Genomic DNA, 19940 nt, shown 5'->3' with positions numbered 1-19940 from the left:
CGACAGAGAGAGAGACGAGGAGATGAGAGACGAGAGAGAGAGAGACAGAGAGAGAGGCGAGAGAGAGAGAGAGAGAGAGAGAGAGAGAGAGAGAGAGAGAGAGACAGAGAGACAGAGAGAAATAAAGGATGACAGCGTAAGAAGCAGTGAAAGACAAACATCTCAAGATGTTTTCAAAGTGCTCTCACAAACGCTGATGCTACGCTTGACTGTGCATCTTACAACCCGCTAATAACGTTCTCACAACACTCTCATTACATTCCCACAATGTTCTTCCTTCCCCTGTCACATCAGAATGGACACGCATGCACATTCCCCCGACACACCCTTTCCCCTCTACACACACAAGTCGTTGTTTAATGGGGTACGACTGACAGGATGGATGGTCTCAATAACAGAATGAGAGTGGATCGGAACGATGGTAAATAAACAACCAATGACAAGGAAAGAAAATATTAATATCCATGAGAGTTCTGTCACAACCAGGGTCTGCATGGTTACACTGAAACGCGTCCCAAATAGAACCCTTTTCCATTATAGTGCATTACTGTTGACCAGAGCCCTATGGGATTTCCAAATGGGCCCTGCTCAAAAGTAGGGTGCTAAATAGTGGATAGAGTGCTATTTGGGGCGCACACTGAGGCTGGGTTGTTTTGTTAACTTGGACAGCGAAATATTTTAAGAAGTCATATTGTAATAGTGGGATGGGGAAAGGTCGGGTGGTGAGATACTGATGATATATACAGTATTGGACTACAGTAGCAGTCAAAAGTTTGGACACACCTACTCATTTAAGGGTTTTTCTTTATTTTTACTCTCTTCTACATTGTAGAATAATAGTGAAGACGTCAAAACTATGAAATAACACATATGGAATCATGAAGTAACCAAAAAAGTGTTAAACAAATCAAAGCATTTTTGATTTTAGATTCTTCAAAGTAGCCATCCTATGCCTTGATGACAGTTTTTCACACGTTGTAGAAAATATTAAAAATTAAGAAAAACCCTGGAATGAGTAGTTGTGGTACTGTATATACTGTATATCAACGGATGTGTGTGTGTGTGTGTGTGTGTGTGGGTGTGTGTGTGTGTGTGTGTGGGTGGGTGTGTTTGTGTGCGCATGTTTGCGTGTGTACGTACTTGAGTGGATGTGTGCATTGGTCAAGATAACAAAGAAAGAAGGATGGAAGGAGAGAAAAGGAGGTTGTCTGGAACTCACTGGTTGTCAGCAGAAGAGAAAGCGATAAAGTAGAGCTGTGACCTTTGATCCCTGGCCAAAATTAGACAAACTACATCTGGGACTAAGCCTTTAGCAAATAGACAGTTTGCAGTTGGTTTGTTTTGTGATTGCTGTTCAGGGCTCAGTGTGTTTACATAGCGAGACATATTGCATTAGCCTCACTCTCTGAGAGTTGTTGTTGCATCCCAAATGTTTTTTTTACAGTCTGTTTTCTGTCCTTTCATTACATGCAAATGAAAGACTTTCAAGACACATCCAACATCCGTAGGGGAATGGTAAACATATGGAACACATCCATATGCAACAATATACATGCAGTAAACTCCAACTCCATTGATATATGGAGCAGACAGCAAAGCCTCATGGGAAGTGTAGTTTGTTTAGTGGGATTAAATCTGTATATTTTGTCATGGTCTCACCTGGCTGGATGGCTGGCTGGCTGGCTGACTGGCTGACTGGATGGCTGTCTGGCTGTCTGGCTGGCTGTCTAGCTGGCTGACTGGCTGGCTGGCTGACTGGCTGACAGGCTGACACTGACTGGCTTGCTGGCTGGCTGGCTGACACTGAGTGGCTGTCTGTCTGGCTGGCTGACGGATGCACACACACGTGCACTCACACGCACACAAACGCACACACACACGTGCACTTACACGAACGCACACACACACACACACACGTGCACTCACACGCACACGAACGTGCACTCACACGCACACGAACGCACACGTGCACTCACACACCAACGCACACACACAGAAGAAGAGAGGGAGAGAGAGATAAACAGAGAGGGAGTGAGAAGAGAGAGAGCTGGAAAGGGAGAGAGAGAAAGGGAGAGCAAGAGAGAGAGAGAGAGAGAGAGGGGTAGAGAGACAGAGAGAAAGAGAAGAGAAAGAGACAGAGTGAGAGAGAGAGAGAGAGACAGACAGACAGACAGACAGACAGACAGACAGACAGACAGACAGACAGACAGACAGACAGACAGACAGACAGACAGACAGACAGACAGACAGACAGACAGACAGACAGACAGCGAGAGTCTGTGTGTACCTGTTTTCTCAAAGCTGCTTGCTGGTTTCACTCCTCTACAGTTGTTTTTTGTTTCCTCACTGATCTGTTCTGTTCTGATCTGTTCTGCTCTGCTCTGATCTGCTCTGATCTGCTCTGATCTGCTCTGATCTGTTCTGATCTGTTCTGATCTGTTCTGATCTGATCTGATCTGATCTGATCTGTTCTGCTCTGTTCTGCTCTGATCTGTTCTGATCTGTTCTGCTCTGTTCTGATCTGATCTGATCTGCTCTGATCTGTTCTGATCTGTTCTGATCTGTTCTGCTCTGTTCTGATCTGTTCTGATCTGTTCTGCTCTGTTCTGATCTGTTCTGATCTGTTCTGCTCTGATCTGTTCTGCTCGGTTCTGATCTGATCTGATCTGATCTGTTCTGATCTGTTCTGATCTGTTCTGATCTGTTCTGCTCTGATCTGTTCTGCTCGGTTCTGATCTGATCTGATCTGATCTGTTCTGATCTGTTCTGCTCGGTTCTGATCTGATCTGATCTGATCTGATCTGCTCTGATCTGTTCTGATCTGATCTGTTCTGCTCTGTTCTGTTCTGCTCTGATCTGATCTGTTCTGCTCTGATCTGTTCTGTTCTGCTCTGATCTGTTCTGCTCTGATCTGATCTGTTCTGATCTGATCTGATCTGTTCTGCTCTGTTCTGCTCTGATCTGTTCTGCTCTGATCTGTTCTGCTCTGATCTGATCTGTTCTGATCTGATCTGATCTGTTCTGCTCTGTTCTGCTCTGATCTGTTCTGCTCTGATCTGTTCAACTCTGTTCTGATCTGATCTGATCTGATCTGCTCTGATCTGCTCTGATCTGATCTGATCTGTTCTGATCTGATCTGATCTGCTCACTTCAGGGGAAAATTTATTGTAGAAGATAAATGTGATCTTCATCATCCAAACATCACACGGAATACATCCACAACTAACTCATTCCATAAACCAGTCTAAATAACAGGTTGCGCTGACAAAATACAAAACATTAGTTAGCGACCCAACAGCTGGACAGGGGTAGAAATGTAATATTGTTTAGTAAAGAGATGCGTGTCAACTAAGCTAACAGAAGCTAAATTCTTTATGATGACTTTGAGAAAACTCCCTAATCCCAGAATGCCATTCACACTAAGACACTAATAAACAAAGTCAAAGATGGCTGCTCTCATTGCCTGAAAAATATGAACTTAGTTTAGCCACTTTTCAGCACATTACAAATGTACTTGTTACAGTGTATACAAGAACCGGAGCACATGACTTGACAAATCACAAAGCAAATAAAATGTTAGCACCTCACAGATCATCACACCAAATACAACCCTACTGCCTAGCCTAGCTGTAGCGCAAATGCTAAACAGGGATGAAACCATTTTAGGGGGATTTATAGGGGGGTTCAATTTAATTTGTGGTGGGTTTTCAAGCCCATGAGGGGTAGAAATGGTGAAAAGTATCATGGGGGGGGATATGATGTAGGAAATATTACTATGATGGGGGATTTATCAATAAATTGGGGGCAAACACAGGAGAACCCCTGGAGAGGGGGGTCTGAGCTGGCAACCTTGAGGTACCAATGTTACAATCTGATGCCGAGTTCAAAACAACTGGGAACTCGGAAATCTACGACTTCCGACTTCAGTGCGTTCAAGACAATCTGGGAACTCTGAAAAAAACGAGCTCCGACTGGGATTATTATATTATTCTAGTCATCCAACTTGGAATTCCAACTCGGGAACTCTGGCCTCTTTCTAGAGCTCTGACTTTCTGACCTCTAGAACACTGATGTCATGGTTTGACATAGTATTTTTCCCGAGTTCCCAGATGTCTTGAAAGCACCATAAGTCAGTTGAGTGAACTATCCCTTGTTATAACATCTGTGGTCTAAGAGACATTTACATGAATGCATTGTATGAATGCATTGTATGATGTCAACAAACATAAGCGCCACACATAGCCAGCAAATTGCTGAGAATTAGCTCATCATAATCAGTACAACCTTCAAAAGAATGTTTCACACATATCATGTCCATTACAATCTATGCAAGGATCGGAATGCATGATTTGTCACCAGTACTTGAAAACATGTGAATAAAGCAGTAAATACATTATGATCCACACATACATACGGTGTGCTACAGCAGAAACGACAACATGATATACAGAAAATAAGCCACGTACTTTGATAGGAACACATACATGTCCAAAGTCCAATTTGTAAGGAAAACAATGAAGGCAATGCAGGTGCCAGACAGAAAATGTGCTGGGGGAAAAAGTTTGTGCAAGGCCTGACCTGACAAAATATGCGCAATGTCTTCATACTTGATCTGGGGAAAGACTGGGGAAGTGCTTGGGGTCTCGTTGAAGAGAGGCAGGGCTCTAGTTGAATAGAGGCAGGGCTCTAGTTGAATAGAGGCAGGGCTCTAGTTGAATAGAGGCAGGGCTTTAGTTGAATAGAGGCAGGGCTCTAGTTGAATAGAGGCAGGGCTCTAGTTGAATAGAGGCAGGGCTCTAGTTGAATAGAGGCAGGGCTCTAGTTGAATAGAGGCAGGGCTCTAGTTGAATAGAGGCAGGGCTCTAGTTGAATAGAGGCAGGGCTTTAGTTGAATAGAGGCAGGGCTCTAGTTGAATAGAGGCAGGGCTCTAGTTGAATAGAGGAAGGGCTCTAGTTGAATAGAGGCAGGGCTCTAGTTGAATAGAGGCAGGGCTCTAGTTGAATAGAGGCAGGGCTCTAGTTGAATAGAGGCAGGGCTCTAGTTGAATAGAGGCAGGGCTTTAGTTGAATAGAGGCAGGGCTCTAGTTGAATAGAGGAAGGGCTCTAGTTGAAGAGAGGCAGGGCTCTAGTTGAATAGAGGCAGGGCTCTAGTTGAATAGAGGCAGGGCTCTAGTTGAAGAGAGGCAGGGCTCTAGTTGAAGAGAGGCAGGGCTCTAGTTGAATAGAGGCAGGGCTCTAGTTGAATAGAGGCAGGGCTCTAGTTGAATAGAGGCAGGGCTCTAGTTGAATAGAGGCAGGGCTCTAGTTGAAGAGAGGCAGGGCTCTAGTTGAAGAGAGGCAGGGCTCTAGTTGAAGAGAGGCAGGGCTCTAGTTGAAGAGAGGCAGGGCTCTAGTTGAATAGAGGCAGGGCTTTAGTTGAATAGAGGCAGGGCTCTAGTTGAATAGAGGCAGGGCTCTAGTTGAATAGAGGCAGGGCTCTAGTTGAAGAGAGACAGGGCTTTAGTTGAATAGAGGCAGGGCTCTAGTTGAATAGAGGCAGGGCTCTAGTTGAATAGAGGCAGGGCTCTAGTTGAAAAGAGGCAGGGCTCTAGTTGAAGAGAGGCAGGGCTCTAGTTGAAGTGAGGCAGGGTTCTAGTTGAATAGAGGCAGGGCTCTAGTTGAAGAGAGGCAGGGCTCTAGTTGAAGAGAGGCAGGGCTCTAGTTGAAGTGAGGCAGGGCTCTAGTTGAAGAGAGGCAGGGCTCTAGTTGAAGTGAGGCAGGGCTCTAGTTGAAGAGAGGCATGGGGTAAATTCTCAATCAGAAATTGTCCACAACAGTGAAATGGGCTATTTCTTAGGTGTAATTAAAGAGGCAATTCAAACTGTAGAAAAAAAAATGTATTGAAAAGAATTTGAAATTGACAAATTGAAACATAGTCTGTAAATAATTAGCAGGCAGCGTGCCTTGGTTTGAGGGCAGCGTGGGTTAGCTGTCCTGTTGCGTAATAATCACATTTTGGATCAGTGAGTGCATTCTGACATCCCACATAAAAAAATATATTAGAGATATTTGGAACTCACATGTGAAAAGGTTAATATCAGTCTTGTTTATAGGAGTAGAGAAAACAGCTGTGTGTGTGTGTGTGTGTGTGTGTGTGTGTGTGTGTGTGTGTGTGTGTGTGTGTGTGTGTGTGTGTGTGTGTGTGTGTGTGTGGATATGGATCAACAGATTGCAGTGTGTGATAATGTGTGGTAGTGGTGTCTGATCATGAGACAGAGAAAGAAGATGGAGTGATCACACACATCACACACACACATCACACACGCACATCACACACACACATCACACACGCACATCACACACACACATCACACACACACATCACACACGCACATCACACACACATCACACACACATCACACACATTAAACATCACACACACATCACACACCACCTAAAAGGACAGAGAGGACGCACACACACACACACACACGTGCACACATAAAGAAAGCAAGTAAAACACTATGGAAGGAGAGAGTGAGAGAGAAATGAATGGAGAAGGAAGGAGAGAGAGAGCGAGGTAGAGAGTGAGCAGACAGCAGAGTGGAAGGTGTGTCTTTATTCCCACTGTGTCCCAAAACATCAAGTAGTGCATTGTGAAGTAAACCTGGGTGACTTTTGGGACACAGCCTACATCTTTATTCTCTGGTAGTGGGCCAGAGAGACAGGCTCACAGGGTTATTATGAAATATTGAAGCCAAACTACCTCCTGTTAACAGGGGATTTATGCCATCGCAGGGAGAAGAGAGGGATGGAGAGGAGGAGAGAAGAGGGGTATACACTGTTCAAACAGAGGCTTGACAGAAAGAGAGATGACAGTGGACCTCTTTTCCTTTCTTCCTCCCTGTGTATTTCACACACACACACACACACACACACACACACACACACACACACACACACACACACACACACACACACACACACACACACACACACACACACACACACACACACAATCACTCCCCCTCTCTACAAGCTCTCACAGTGTCACATCAGAATTAGACAGTCATCCATGTTTCTCAAACGTCAAATTTAAAAGAATGTTCCAAACGTGAAATTTGTGTTTAAGGTTAAGTTTAGGCATTCACCCCCTAAAGTCGAGGCACCAGGTGCATCAATCTAAGTTACTTAACAAACAAAAAAATCCTAATCAAAATCCGTCAGTTTAAGCTAGATATATCTGTTTGTTTTTTTGCATTGGATGAGTCTAAATCAATCGCATCCGCCAGTATGTCGCGCTTCTGCATCTGGGGTGAAAGGTGACAGAGGTAGAGCGGTGTTTGTCAGACCATGAGACATCCTGAAAATAGGTCTTCTCACGTAAACATCTGTAGTGTCCGAACGGTTTGACCTACAAAACTAGCATGACCACTCTATGGAAAGGGGAGACTCTCACGAACACAGTGGTGTTCTCCACCAGTGGAACGGGCTCGTCTGAAGGTAACCAGTACCCGTTATTAAAAAAATTAATGGAAGTATGAAGATATTTTCCTAAATAAGTAAAAATATATATACATATATATTTTGTGAGTTTTTTTTAATATCTCCTAGATTGAGGAGAGACACTTCAAAACCTTGTTTCTTACGATTTATTTTTGGACTGTTCTTTCTGCCATTTATGAACGTGTTGTTCAATGTATTTCTATAGGATTTAGTAGTAAAGGACAAAATCTATATAAAATCATTTATTTTGTTGTTGTTGTTGTGGTACTTAAAGGGGTCCTAAAATTCTAAATCAAAATAGCTAAATGATCCATAGTATGACCATCTTAAAACAATTCCATATAGATCTCCCCCCCCCCCCCCAACATCTTAGACTAAAGAATTTTGCTCCAAATTCTTAAGGTTAGGAATTAGCTCTGATTGGTTAAGGTAAGGGTTAAGGTTAGGCATTAACTCTGATTGGTTAAGGTAAGGTTAGGCATTAACTCTGATTGGTTAAGGTAAGGTTAGGCATTAACTCTAAAAATGATCAAAAACAACTTCATATCAGTGGATTTCAACTTGAACCTTTGGAATTAGAAACAGATGCTTACGAACATCTCCCGATATCCCCAGATATGGATGGAAGTGGGTGACTTGGCAGCCCCCTCTCCCCTCCCCCATACTACCTGACCTTTGCCCTCTTCCTTCTCTTTGGTTTCTTATCACCCTGGTGTTCTGTTTCTCTTTGTGTGTCTGCAGGTTCACAGGAGTAAAGATCTACAACAGCCTTCTGACTTCACCCTCACTGTGAGTACTCCACCTTTCCTCTTTACCCTCACTGTGAGTACTCCACCTCTCCTCTTTACCCTCACTGTGAGTACTCCACCTCTCCTCTTCACCCTCACTATGAGTACTCCACCTCTCCTCTTTACCCTCACTGTGAGTACTCCACCTCTCCTCTTTACCCTCACTGTGAGTACTCCACCTCTCCTCTTTACCCTCACTGTGAGTACTCCCACCTCTCTCTTACCCTCACTGGAGTACTCCACCTCTCCTCTTCACCCTCACTGTGAGTACTCCACCTCTCCTCTTTACCCTCACTGTGAGTACTCCACCTCTCCTCTTCACCCTCACTGTGAGTACTCCACCTCTCCTCTTTACCCTCACTGTGAGTACTCCACCTCTCCTCTTCACCCTCACTGTGAGTACTTCACCTCTCCTCTTTACCCTCACTGTGAGTACTCCACCTCTCCTCTTCACCCTCACTGTGAGTACTCCACCTCTCCTCTTTACCATCACTGTGAGTACTCCACCTCTCCTCTTTACCCTCACTGTGAGTACTCCACCTTTCCTCTTTACCCTCACTGTGAGTACTCCACCTCTCCTCTTCACCCTCACTGTGAGTACTCCACCTCTCCTCTTTACCCTCACTGTGAGTACTCCACCTCTCCTCTTTACCCTCACTGTGAGTACTCCACCTTTCCTCTTTACCCTCACTGTGAGTACTCCACCTCTCCTCTTTACCCTCACTGTGAGTACTCCACCTCTCCTCTTTACCCTCACTGTGAGTACTCCACCTTTCCTCTTTACCCTCACTGTGAGTGCTTCACCTTTCCTCTTTACCCTCACTGTGAGTACTTCACCTCTCCTCTTTACCCTCACTGTGAGTACTCCACCTTTCCTCTTTACCCTCACTGGGAGTACTCCACCTCTCCTCTTCACCCTCACTGTGAGTACTCCACCTCTCCTCTTCACCCTCACTGTGAGTACTCCACCTCTCCTCTTTACCCTCACTGTGAGTACTCCTACATGGCTATGTGTTTTTTTTATCCACTGCGGGTGTTCTGATTTCACTCTCCAATGTTTGAGAGGGTGTATCCAAAGAGGCAGTGGTGGTATTACTGTTGTGTCATTTTGAGTGAACGGTGTCACTCATTTTGAAGGCTGGGTGTTTGGGAGTTTGATACCTGAATAGCTGTTGTAACTTAGTATCCCCAAAACACTTTGGTATTTTTTGCTTTTATAATAAAACGTTACATTGCAGCTTTATTAACTGTGGCTGTTGCTACATTGCATTTGAATTGTTGGAGCTCGTTTGCAGTAATCACTAGCCACGTTCTAGAAGAATAGAACATTCTACTTAATGAGTGGAATTCTGAGAATCTGAGTGTGTTTAGTGATGCAAATATTCCATATTTCTTGTGTGTTCCATTTTAGAACAAAGTGTCAAAAGAAATCATGCTACGGTGTTGCCGGTCTCGAATTTCAAACAGTTCTCCAAGTCATTTATTTTTCAACATCCAACATGTTTTTGATGCTCTGTTTTATTATTTTGTTCACCTTGAATATGAATACATTCCCTCATTAGATTTAGCCTACCCTCAGGGTAGAACACAGAAATGAACACATTTATAATCAGTTTTGAATCTCTGAGGAGTGTGGTGTGTGTAGCGTGTGGTGTGTGGTGTGTGTGTGTGGTGTGTATGGGTCCATCCAGTGTTCCTCTCTTTCTGTCCAATTGAAACTCATAAATCACTAAAAAGTGTTTTTCTCGCAGGTTACCTGTACTGCTGGACAAAGGCCAAAATGTATTATTAAGTTTTAAGCATTCAATAATATTGCATTGTATCAGCCACTAATAGGCATTTAGAGTTATTTACAGTCCATCTGACATAATGTGGGCTACTGAGAGTGTACACAAAGGACAGTCAGCAAGGCACTTAACCCTAATTTGCTCCAGGGGCACTGTAATTTGACAATATTTTTTCTACAGTCAAGTAGACAACGACAACCATCTCAACTCAGGCTCCACTCTGTAATCTGTGATTGTTTGTGCCTGTAGATAGATAGATAGATAGATAGATAGATAGATAGATAGATAGATAGATAGATAGAGAGATAGAGAGATAGAGAGATAGAGAGATAGAGAGATAGATAGATAGATAGATAGATAGATAGATAGATAGATAGATAGATAGATAGATAGATAGATAGATAGAGAGATAGATAGATAGATAGATAGATAGATAGATAGATAGATAGATAGATAGATAGATAGATAGATAGATAGATAGATAGATAGATAGATAGATAGATAGATAGATAGATAGATAGATAGATAGATAGATAGAGAGATAGAGAGATGATAGAGAGATAGAGAGATAGAGAGATAGATAGATAGATAGATAGATAGATAGATAGAGAGATAGAGAGATAGATAGAGAGAGAGATAGAGAGATAGATAGAGAGAGAGATAGAGCGAGAGATAGATAGAGAGATAGATAGAGAGATAGATATAGAGAGAGATCCACTGTAAATGACACTAGTCATTTATCCAGGCTATTGCACTCTCACTGTCAGAGACTGGCAGAACGTACCACTGAATACATACGGCATCTATTGCATCAGTGTCCCTAACTGACAACCTATTCTCTAATGTAGTGCACTACTTTTGAACAAGGCCCATAGGGCTTGCAGAGTTAGTGTAATAGAAATCAAGGGTACGCTCACCTTTAGAAGATGAAAAATGGCCAGTAAAATGTAACTCACACAGTTAAAAACCACAAACAGGATGACAGGGACGGCCGGACGGACGGACGGACGGACGGACAGACAGACAGACAGCCAGACAGACATTGCACGCACACACACAGACAGAAACAAACAGAGACAGACAGACAGACAGACAGACAGACAGACAGACAGACAGACAGACAGACAGACAGACAGACAGACAGACAGACAGACAGACAGACAGACAGACAGACAGACAGAGACATTGCGGACACACACACACACACACACACACACACAGTCACACACACACGCATGCACACACACACACACACACTCACACACCCACACAAATACACACACAGACACACACAAACACCACAACCACTCACGCCGCCAAAAATACCCTCGTAAAACTGACTATCCTACCGATCCTCGACTTCGGTGATGTCATTTACAAAATAGCTTCCAATACTCTGCTCAGCAAATTGGATGCAGTCCATCACAGTGCCATCCGTTTTGTCACCAAAGCCCCATATACTACCCACCACTGCGACCTGTCTGCTCTCGTTGGCTGTTCCTCGCTACATATTCATCGCCAAACCCACTGGCTCCAGGTCATTTATTAAGTCTTTGCTAGGTAAAGCTCCGCCTTATCTCAGCTCACTGGTCACGATAACAACACCCACTCGTAGCACACGTTCCAGCAGGTATATCTCACTGGTCATCCCCAAAGCCAACACCTCCTTTGGCCGCCTTTCCTTCCATTTCTCTGCTGCCAGTGACTGGAATGAATTGCAAAAAGACTTACATTCCCCTCACTAACTTTAAGCATCAGCTATCTGAGCAGCTGTAGCTGTAGCTTTACATAGTCCATCTGTAAATAGCCCACCCAATCTACCTACCTCATCCCCATACTGTTTTTATTTGATTTACTTTTCTGCTCTTTTGCACACCAGTATTACTACTTGCACATCATCATATGCTCATTTATCACTCCAGTGTTAATCTGCTAAATTGTAATTACTTCGCTACTATGGCCTATTTATTGCCTTACCTCCTCATGCCATTTGCACACACTGTATATAGACTTTCTTTTTTTCTATTGTGTTATTGACTGTACACTTGTTTATTCCATGTGTTACTCTGTGTTGTTGTTTGTGTCGCACTGCTTGGCTTTATCTTGGCCAGGTCGCAGTTGTAAATGAGAACTTGAAATATATATATATATTTTTTTTTATTAAAAAAAATATTGGACACCATATGGTACATAGCTGGAGACAAATTTTCTCTCGCGAGAAAACAGCCATTTTAGAACTAAGTGCTGTTCCCAAACATATCAGTTCTGCTGATGTGTGTTTGTGAGGACATCAAAGCCAACCTGGTCCTGTAGAGCTTTGGTTTGTCAGAAGATCCTAACTCAACCCGTTTGTGTTATATCTCTGATGTCACTATGACCCCTCTGAACTGCATCAGCTGTTCCCCTACACAGAACCAGTGGTGGAAAAAGTACCCAATTGTCATACTTGATTAAAAGTAAAGATACCTTAATAGAAAATTACTCAAGTAAAAGTGAAAGTCACCGAGGTAAAATACTACTTGGAGTCTAAAAGTATTTGGTTTTAAATATACATAATTATCAAAAGTAAACATATTTGCTCAAATATACTTAAGTATCAAAAGTAAAAGTACAAATATAAATAATTTCTAATTCCTTATATTAAGCAAACCAGACGGCCACATTTTCTAGTTTTTATTTACAGATAGCCAGGGTCACACTCCAACACTCAGACATCATTTAGAAACGAAGCATGTGTTTAGTGAGTCCTCCAGATCAGAGGCAGTATGGATGACCAGGGATGTTCTCTTGATAAGTGTGTATATTAGACAATTCTCCTGTCCTGCTAAGCATTCAAAATGTAACGAGTACTTTTGGATGTCAGGGAAAATGTATGAAGTAAAAAGTACATTATTTTCTTTAGGGATGTAGTAAAGTAAAAGTAAAAGTTGTCAAAATATGAATAGTAAAGTAAAGTACAGATACCCAAAAAATGACTTAAGTAGTATTTTAAAAGTATTTTTACTTAAATAGTTTACACCACTACACAGAACAATCCCAAGTTTCCTCTCCGAACAAAAATGTAGTTAAAAGTGTGGGCGTAGAACCCATAACAGCAAACAGCATTAGTTAGCAGTGTGGCAGCATAAACAAAGGGTTATGGAGGTTGGTTGAAAACTTTTAGTTCACCACCTGCTGTAATGATTCACCGAAACAGAGCTGCTGTGTTCATAGCAAGATGTTAACAGTAACAGTCAATAGTTGCTATTCATTCTAGAACTTGTTGTTTTTTGACAGAAGGGAAAAGGAGAGAAGGTGGAAAAGTAAAAGAAAATGGATGTCAATGGCAACAAAGGACAGCATTGTATGAGTCAATCACAAAGCAGCTGACATTTGAAGAAGTGTGCAGATGCGTGAATCACTTTATCAGAAGTACGTCATCAATGATGTCCGAAGATTCTTTTAATCCCATGCTTTTTCAAACTTCCGACTGCCAGATCCAAGTGATTCTGCTGTGGTTCCGGTGCTTTCAACGATTCCAAAGCTGCTTTCAAACACTGACCTCTACTGGACACCGTACTTAGAAACATATAGTTAGGATTCTGTACATGTGGTTTCACCTGGCCGGTAGCTTAGCAGGTAGAGTAGGGAGCTATGGGACAGTCAGGGAAAGGAGGGTATGAGGTCAACTCCTGTTGAAAACACACTATTTTAGAAAATGGTTTTATGTGAAACCACACTTTCTGCTCTGTTGTTCAAATACTTTTATTTATTTAGTAAAGTATAAGTTTCTGTCTTAAGCACCGTAAATAAGGCCATGGATTCAGTTTTTTTAAATCGGCAACTTGAAGACCAAACAGGGAGGCATGACGTAAACCTGGTATTCCAACTGAGTATCAGTTACTGAAGAGAACGATTTACCGCTGAGTTTTGATGAAAACAGTGGAGATGTTTTTTTATATATATATCTGATAATCACACCCTGCAATTTGTTGCTGACCAGCTGATGCCACTAATGTGGATTGTGAACAGATAATGAATCTCTGAGTAGTGAACCCTTTTCCGGCACAATTTGATGAAAATGCCGAAGCCTTCAGAAAGCCTTGGTTTCCCATCACTAGTTACTAAGTTATTTGTGTTGACTAAAATGTCATCCCTTAATGTTAATGTTAATGTCATCCCTGTTAATGTTAATGTTAATGTCATCCCTGTTAATGTTAATGTTAATGTCATCCCTGTTAATGTTAATGTTAATGTCATCCCTGTTAATGTTAATGTTATCATCCCTGTTAATGTTAATGTTAATGTCATCACTGTTAATGTTAATGTTAATGTCATCCCTGTTAATGTTAACCTGTTGAGGTGTAGGGGGCAGTATTTTCACGGCCGGATGAAAAACGTACCCAAATTAAACTGGTTACTACTCTGGCCCAGAAACTAGAATATGCATATTATTAGTAGATTTGGATAGAAAACACTCTGAAGTTTTTAAAACTGTTTGAATGCTGTCTGTGAGTATAACAGAACTCATACGGCAGGCAAAAACCTGAGAAAAATCCAAAATGGGAGTGGAAAGTCTGTGAATTGTAGTTCTTCTTTTGAATCTCTATCGAAACTACAGTTTCTGTGGGGTCACGTTGCACTGCCTAAGGCTTCCATTGGCTGTCAACAGCCTTCAGAAAAAGTTATTTGAGCATTCTCCTGTCACTGGGCAGATAATAGGAGCTCAGTCACTGAGTGGACTGCCTGGAGACAAAGGGATTGGATATGCTCGATCCCGCGAGGGCGCCGTTCCTTCTTTTTCTTCTTGAATGAATATGCTATTGTCCGGTTGGAATATTATCGCAATTTTACGTTAAAAATACCATAAAGATTGATTTGAAACAGAGCTTGACATGCTTCTAAGAACGGTAATGGAACATTTTGACTTTTCGTCTCTGGTACCGCACTCGCGCGTTATGCCTTTGTATAGTGCTCTGTACGCACGAACAAAACAGAGGTATTTGGACATAAATATGGATTATTTCGAACAAAAACAACATTTCTTGTGGAAGTAGCAGTCCTGGGAGTGCATTCCGACGAAGATCAGCAAAGGTAAGAGAATATTTATAATACTAATTCTGAGTTTAGGTGACCCCAAACTTGACGAGTGTCTGTATAGCTTGCTGTGATGGCGAGCTATGTACTCAGAATATTGAAAAATGTGCTTTCTCTGTAAAGCTATTTTAAAATCTGACACAGCAGTTGCATCCAGGAGTAGTCTATCTATAATTCTTTACATAATTGTTATGTATTTTGTCACCGTTTATGATGAGTATTTTTGTAAATTGATGTGCACATTCACCGGGTGTTTTGGTGGAAATACATTTCCTGAACATCATGCGCCAATGTAAAATGCTGTTTTTGGATATAAATATGAACTTTATCGAACAAAACATACATGTATTGTGTAACATAATGTCCTAGGAGTGTCATCTGATGAAGATCATCAAAGGTTAGTGCTTCATTTAGCTGTGTTTTGGGTTTTGAGACACATTTCCTTGCTTGGAAAATGGCTGTGTGATTATTTTTGTCTATGTACTCTCCTAACATAATGTAATGTTTTGCTTTCGCTGTAAAGCCTTTTTGAAATCGGACAATGTGGTTACATCAAAGAGAAGTGTGTCTTTAAAATGGTGTAAAATAGTTGTATGTTTGAGAAAGATGAATTATGACATTTTGTTGTTTTGAATTTGTCGCCCTGATATTTAACTGGCTGTCTCCAGACATGAATGGAAAACTGATGTTACCCCTAGTGGCCAGTTTCCAAATCATCTAGCGTCCCGTTAAAGACACTTTCAATGTCACAGTCTCTCTGCAGCCTGTGTCCCCTGTTATCAGAGGAGATTAACCTGTTTGGGATAGGGGGCAGTATTGAGAATTTTGGAAAAAATATGTGCCCATTTTTAACTGCCTCCTACACCAACTCAGAAGCTAGAATATGCATATTATTGTTCAGGTTTGGATAGAAAACACTCTGAATTTTCTAAAACTGTTTGAATGGTGTCTGTGAGTATAACAGAACTCCTATGGCAGGCAAAAACCTGACAAGGTTTCAAGCAGGAAGTACCCTGTCTGACAAGGAGTCGTGCGTCTTGCATCTGTTTATTGAAAAGTAAGGATCTTAGATGTAACGTGACAATTCCCAGGGCTCCGATAGGCTCTCAGATCCCGGGAAAATACTTGAAGGTTGACGAGACAGCCTCAGGCTGAAACATATTATCGCCTTTGGTAAGTGGCGGCTCAGAGGACCTTTGAATGAGGCGCGTGTGCACAATTCGCTCCTGAGGAGAAATTTTATTCGGCTGTTTAGGCTCAATGCATATTCCCGGTCGGAATATTATCACTTTTCTACGAGATAAATGGCATAAAAATTGGTTTTAAACAGTGGTTGACATGCTTCGAAGTACGGTAATGGAATATTTAGAAAAAAAATTTCACGCCAATGCGCCATGCGCAAGACCGTGATGTAGCATTCTGAGAGTGTCTAAAACTCACGAACAAAACGTCGCTGTTTGGATATAACGATGGATTATTTGGGACCAAACCAACATTTGTTATTGAAGTAGAAGTCCTGGCAGTGTATTCTGACGAAGAACAAGCAAGGTAAGAACATTTTTCTTATAGGAAATGTGATTTTGGTGGAGGCTGACCCGGGTGGGTGTCTAAATAGCTAGCCCTGTGATGCCGGGCTATGTACTTAGATTATTGCAAAATGTGCTTCATCCGAAAACCCCACTGTCCAATTTCAAAAAGGCTTTACAACGAAAGCAAAACATTAGATTATGTCAGTAGAGTGCCCAGCCAGAAAAAATCTGACACCCATTTTTCAAGCTAGCATATCATGTCACATAAACCCAAACCACAGCTAAATGCAGCACTAACCTTTGATGATCTTCATCAGATGACACACCTAGGACATTGTGTTATACAATACATGCATGTCTGTTCAATCAAGTTCATATTTATATCAAAAACCAGCTTTTTACATTAGCATGTGACGTTCAGAAAAAGCATAACCACCGCAAACTTCCGGGGAATTTACTAACAGTTTGCTAAATTACTCACGATAAACGTTCACAAAAAGCATAACAATTATTTTAAGAATTATAGATACATTACCCCTCTATGCACTCGATATGTCCGATTTTAAAATAGCTTTTCGGATGAAGCACATTTTGCAATAATCTAAGTACATAGCCCGGCATTACAGGGCTAGCTATTTAGACACCCGGCAAGATTAGCCTTCATCAAAATCACATTTCCTATAAGAAAAATGTTCTTACCTTGCTTGTTCTTCATCAGAATACACTGCCAGGACTTCTACTTCAATAACAAATGTTGGTTTGGTCCCAAATAATCCATCGTTATATCCAAACAGCGACGTTTTGTTCGTGAGTTCTAGAATGCTTTTTCACGGTCCCGCGCATGGCGCGTTGGCTTGTCAAAAATGTCTAAATATTCCATTACCGTACTTCGAAGCATGTCAACCGCTGTTTAAAACCAATTTTTATGCCATTCAACTCGTAGATTAGTGATAATATTCCGACCGGGAGTATGCATTGAGCCTAAACAGCCGAATAAAATTTCTCCTCAGAAGCGACTCATGCACGCGCATCATTCAAAGGTCCTCGGAGCATCCACTTACAAAAGGCGATAATATGTTTCAACCTGAGGCTCCCTCGTAAACCTTCAGTTATTTCGCGGGCTCTGAGAGCCTATTGGAGCCCTGGGAATTGTCACGTTACAGCTAAGATCCTTACTTTTCAATAAAAAGATGCAAGACGCACGACTCCTTGTCAGACAGGGTACTTCCTGCTTGAAACCTTGTCAGGTTTTTGCCTGCCATAGGAGTTCTGTTATACTCACAGACACCATTCAAACAGTTTTAAAAAATTCAGAGTGTTTTCTATCCAAACCTGAACAATAATATGCATATTCTAGCTTCTGAGTTGGTGTAGGAGGCAGTTAAAAATGGGAACATATTTTTTCCAAAATTCTCAATACTGCCCCCTACCCCAAACAGGTTAACGAGATTCTTGTCTTTAAATAGCTGTAAAATAGTCATATGTTTGAGAAATTGAAGTAATAGTATTTCTAACAATTCAAAAATCGCGCCACTGGATTTCAGTGGCTGTTACGTAGGTGGGACGAGTTCGTCCCACATGCGCCAGAGAGGTTAAAGACACTTTCAATGTCACGGTCTCTCTGCAGCCTGTATCCCCTGTTATCAGAGGAGATTAAAGACACTTTCAATGTCACAGTCTCTCTGCAGCCTGTGTCCCCTGTTATCAGAGGAGATTAAAACCTCTTACATCTACACGTTCCGCTAGCGGAACGTCTGCTCCAATATCCAATGATGGGCGGGGCGCGAAATACAAACTCCTCTAAAATCCGAAAACTTCCATTTTTCAAACATATGACTATTTTACAGCTATTTAAAGACAAGACTCTCCTTTATCTAACCACACTGTCCGATTTCAAAAAGGCTTTACAGCGAAAGCAAAACATTAGATTATGTCAGCAGAGTACCCAGCAAGAAATAATCAGACACCCATTTTTCAAGCTAGCATATCATGTCACATAAACCCAAACCATAGCTAAATGCAGCACTAACCTTTTATGATCTTCATCAGATGACACACCTAGGACATTATGTTATACAATACATGCATGTCTGTTCAATCAAGTTCATATTTATATAAAAAACCAGCTTTTTACATTAGCATGTGACGTTCAGAACTAGCATTCCCACCGAACACTTCCGGTGATTTTACTAAATTACTCACGATAAACGTTCACAAAAAGCATAACAATTATTTTAAGAATTATAGATACAGAACTCCTCTATGCACTCGATATGTCCGATTTTAAAATAGCTTTTCGGATGAAGCACATTTTGCAATAATCTAAGTACATAGCCCGGCATCACAGGGCTAGCTATTTAGACACCCACCCAGGTCAGCCTCCACCAAAATCACATTTCCTATAAGAAAAATGTTCTTACCTTGCTTGTTCTTCGTCAGAATACACTGCCAGGACTTCTACTTCAATACCAAATGTTGGTTTGGTCCCAAATAATCCATCGTTATATCCAAACAGCGACGTTTTGTTCGTGAGTTCTAGACACTCTCAGAATGCTACATCACGGTCTTGCGCATGGCGCATTGGCGTGACAAAAAATTTCTAAATATTCCATTACCGTACTTCGAAGCATGTCAACCGCTGTTTAAAACCCATTTTTATGCCATTTATCTCGTAGAAAAGTGATAATATTCCGACCGGGAATATGCATTGAGCCTAAACAGCCGAATAAAATTTCTCCTCAGGAGCGAATTGTGCACGCGCCTCATTCAAAGGTCCTCTGAGCCGCCACTTACCAAAGGCGATAATATGTTTCAGCCTGAGGCTGTCTCGTCAACCTTCAAGTATTTTCCCGGGATCTGAGAGCCTATCGGAGCCCTGGGAATTGTCACGTTACATCTAAGATCCTTACTTTTCAATAAACAGATGCAAGACGCACGACTCCTTGTCAGACAGGGTACTTCCTGCTTGAAACCTTGTCAGGTTTTTGCCTGCCATAGGAGTTCTGTTATACTCACAGACACCATTCAAACAGTTTTAGAAAATTCAGAGTGTTTTCTATCCAGACCTGAACAATAATATGCATATTCTAGCTTCTGAGTTGGTGTAGGAGGCAGTTAAAAATGGGCACATATTTTTTCCTAAATTCTCAATACTGCCCCCTATCCCAAACAGGTTAATCTCCTCTGATAACAGGGGACACAGGCTGCAGAGAGACTGTGACATTGAAAGTGTCTTTAACGGGACGCTAGATGATTTGGAAACTGGCCACTAGGG

At 41.8% G+C, this 19940-nt stretch overlaps 1 long non-coding RNA gene across 1 annotated transcript in view; it reads left to right on the top strand.

The window, feature by feature from the left end:
- The window catches only part of LOC115201682 (uncharacterized), a 411949-nt gene that overhangs the window by 261964 nt on the left and 130045 nt on the right, over window positions 1–19940 (top strand). Inside the window, exon 3 of the long non-coding RNA XR_003879792.1 lies at window positions 8228–8275. This is a non-coding gene — a long non-coding RNA (uncharacterized LOC115201682). The remainder of the gene's footprint in view (window positions 1–8227; window positions 8276–19940) is intronic.

This window comes from Salmo trutta, chromosome 10 (assembly GCF_901001165.1).
Source record: "Salmo trutta chromosome 10, fSalTru1.1, whole genome shotgun sequence".
Taxonomy (NCBI): domain Eukaryota; kingdom Metazoa; phylum Chordata; class Actinopteri; order Salmoniformes; family Salmonidae; genus Salmo; species Salmo trutta.
Note: the sequence above shows the minus strand (reverse complement) of the source record. Positions and strands in the feature narration are given on the sequence as shown.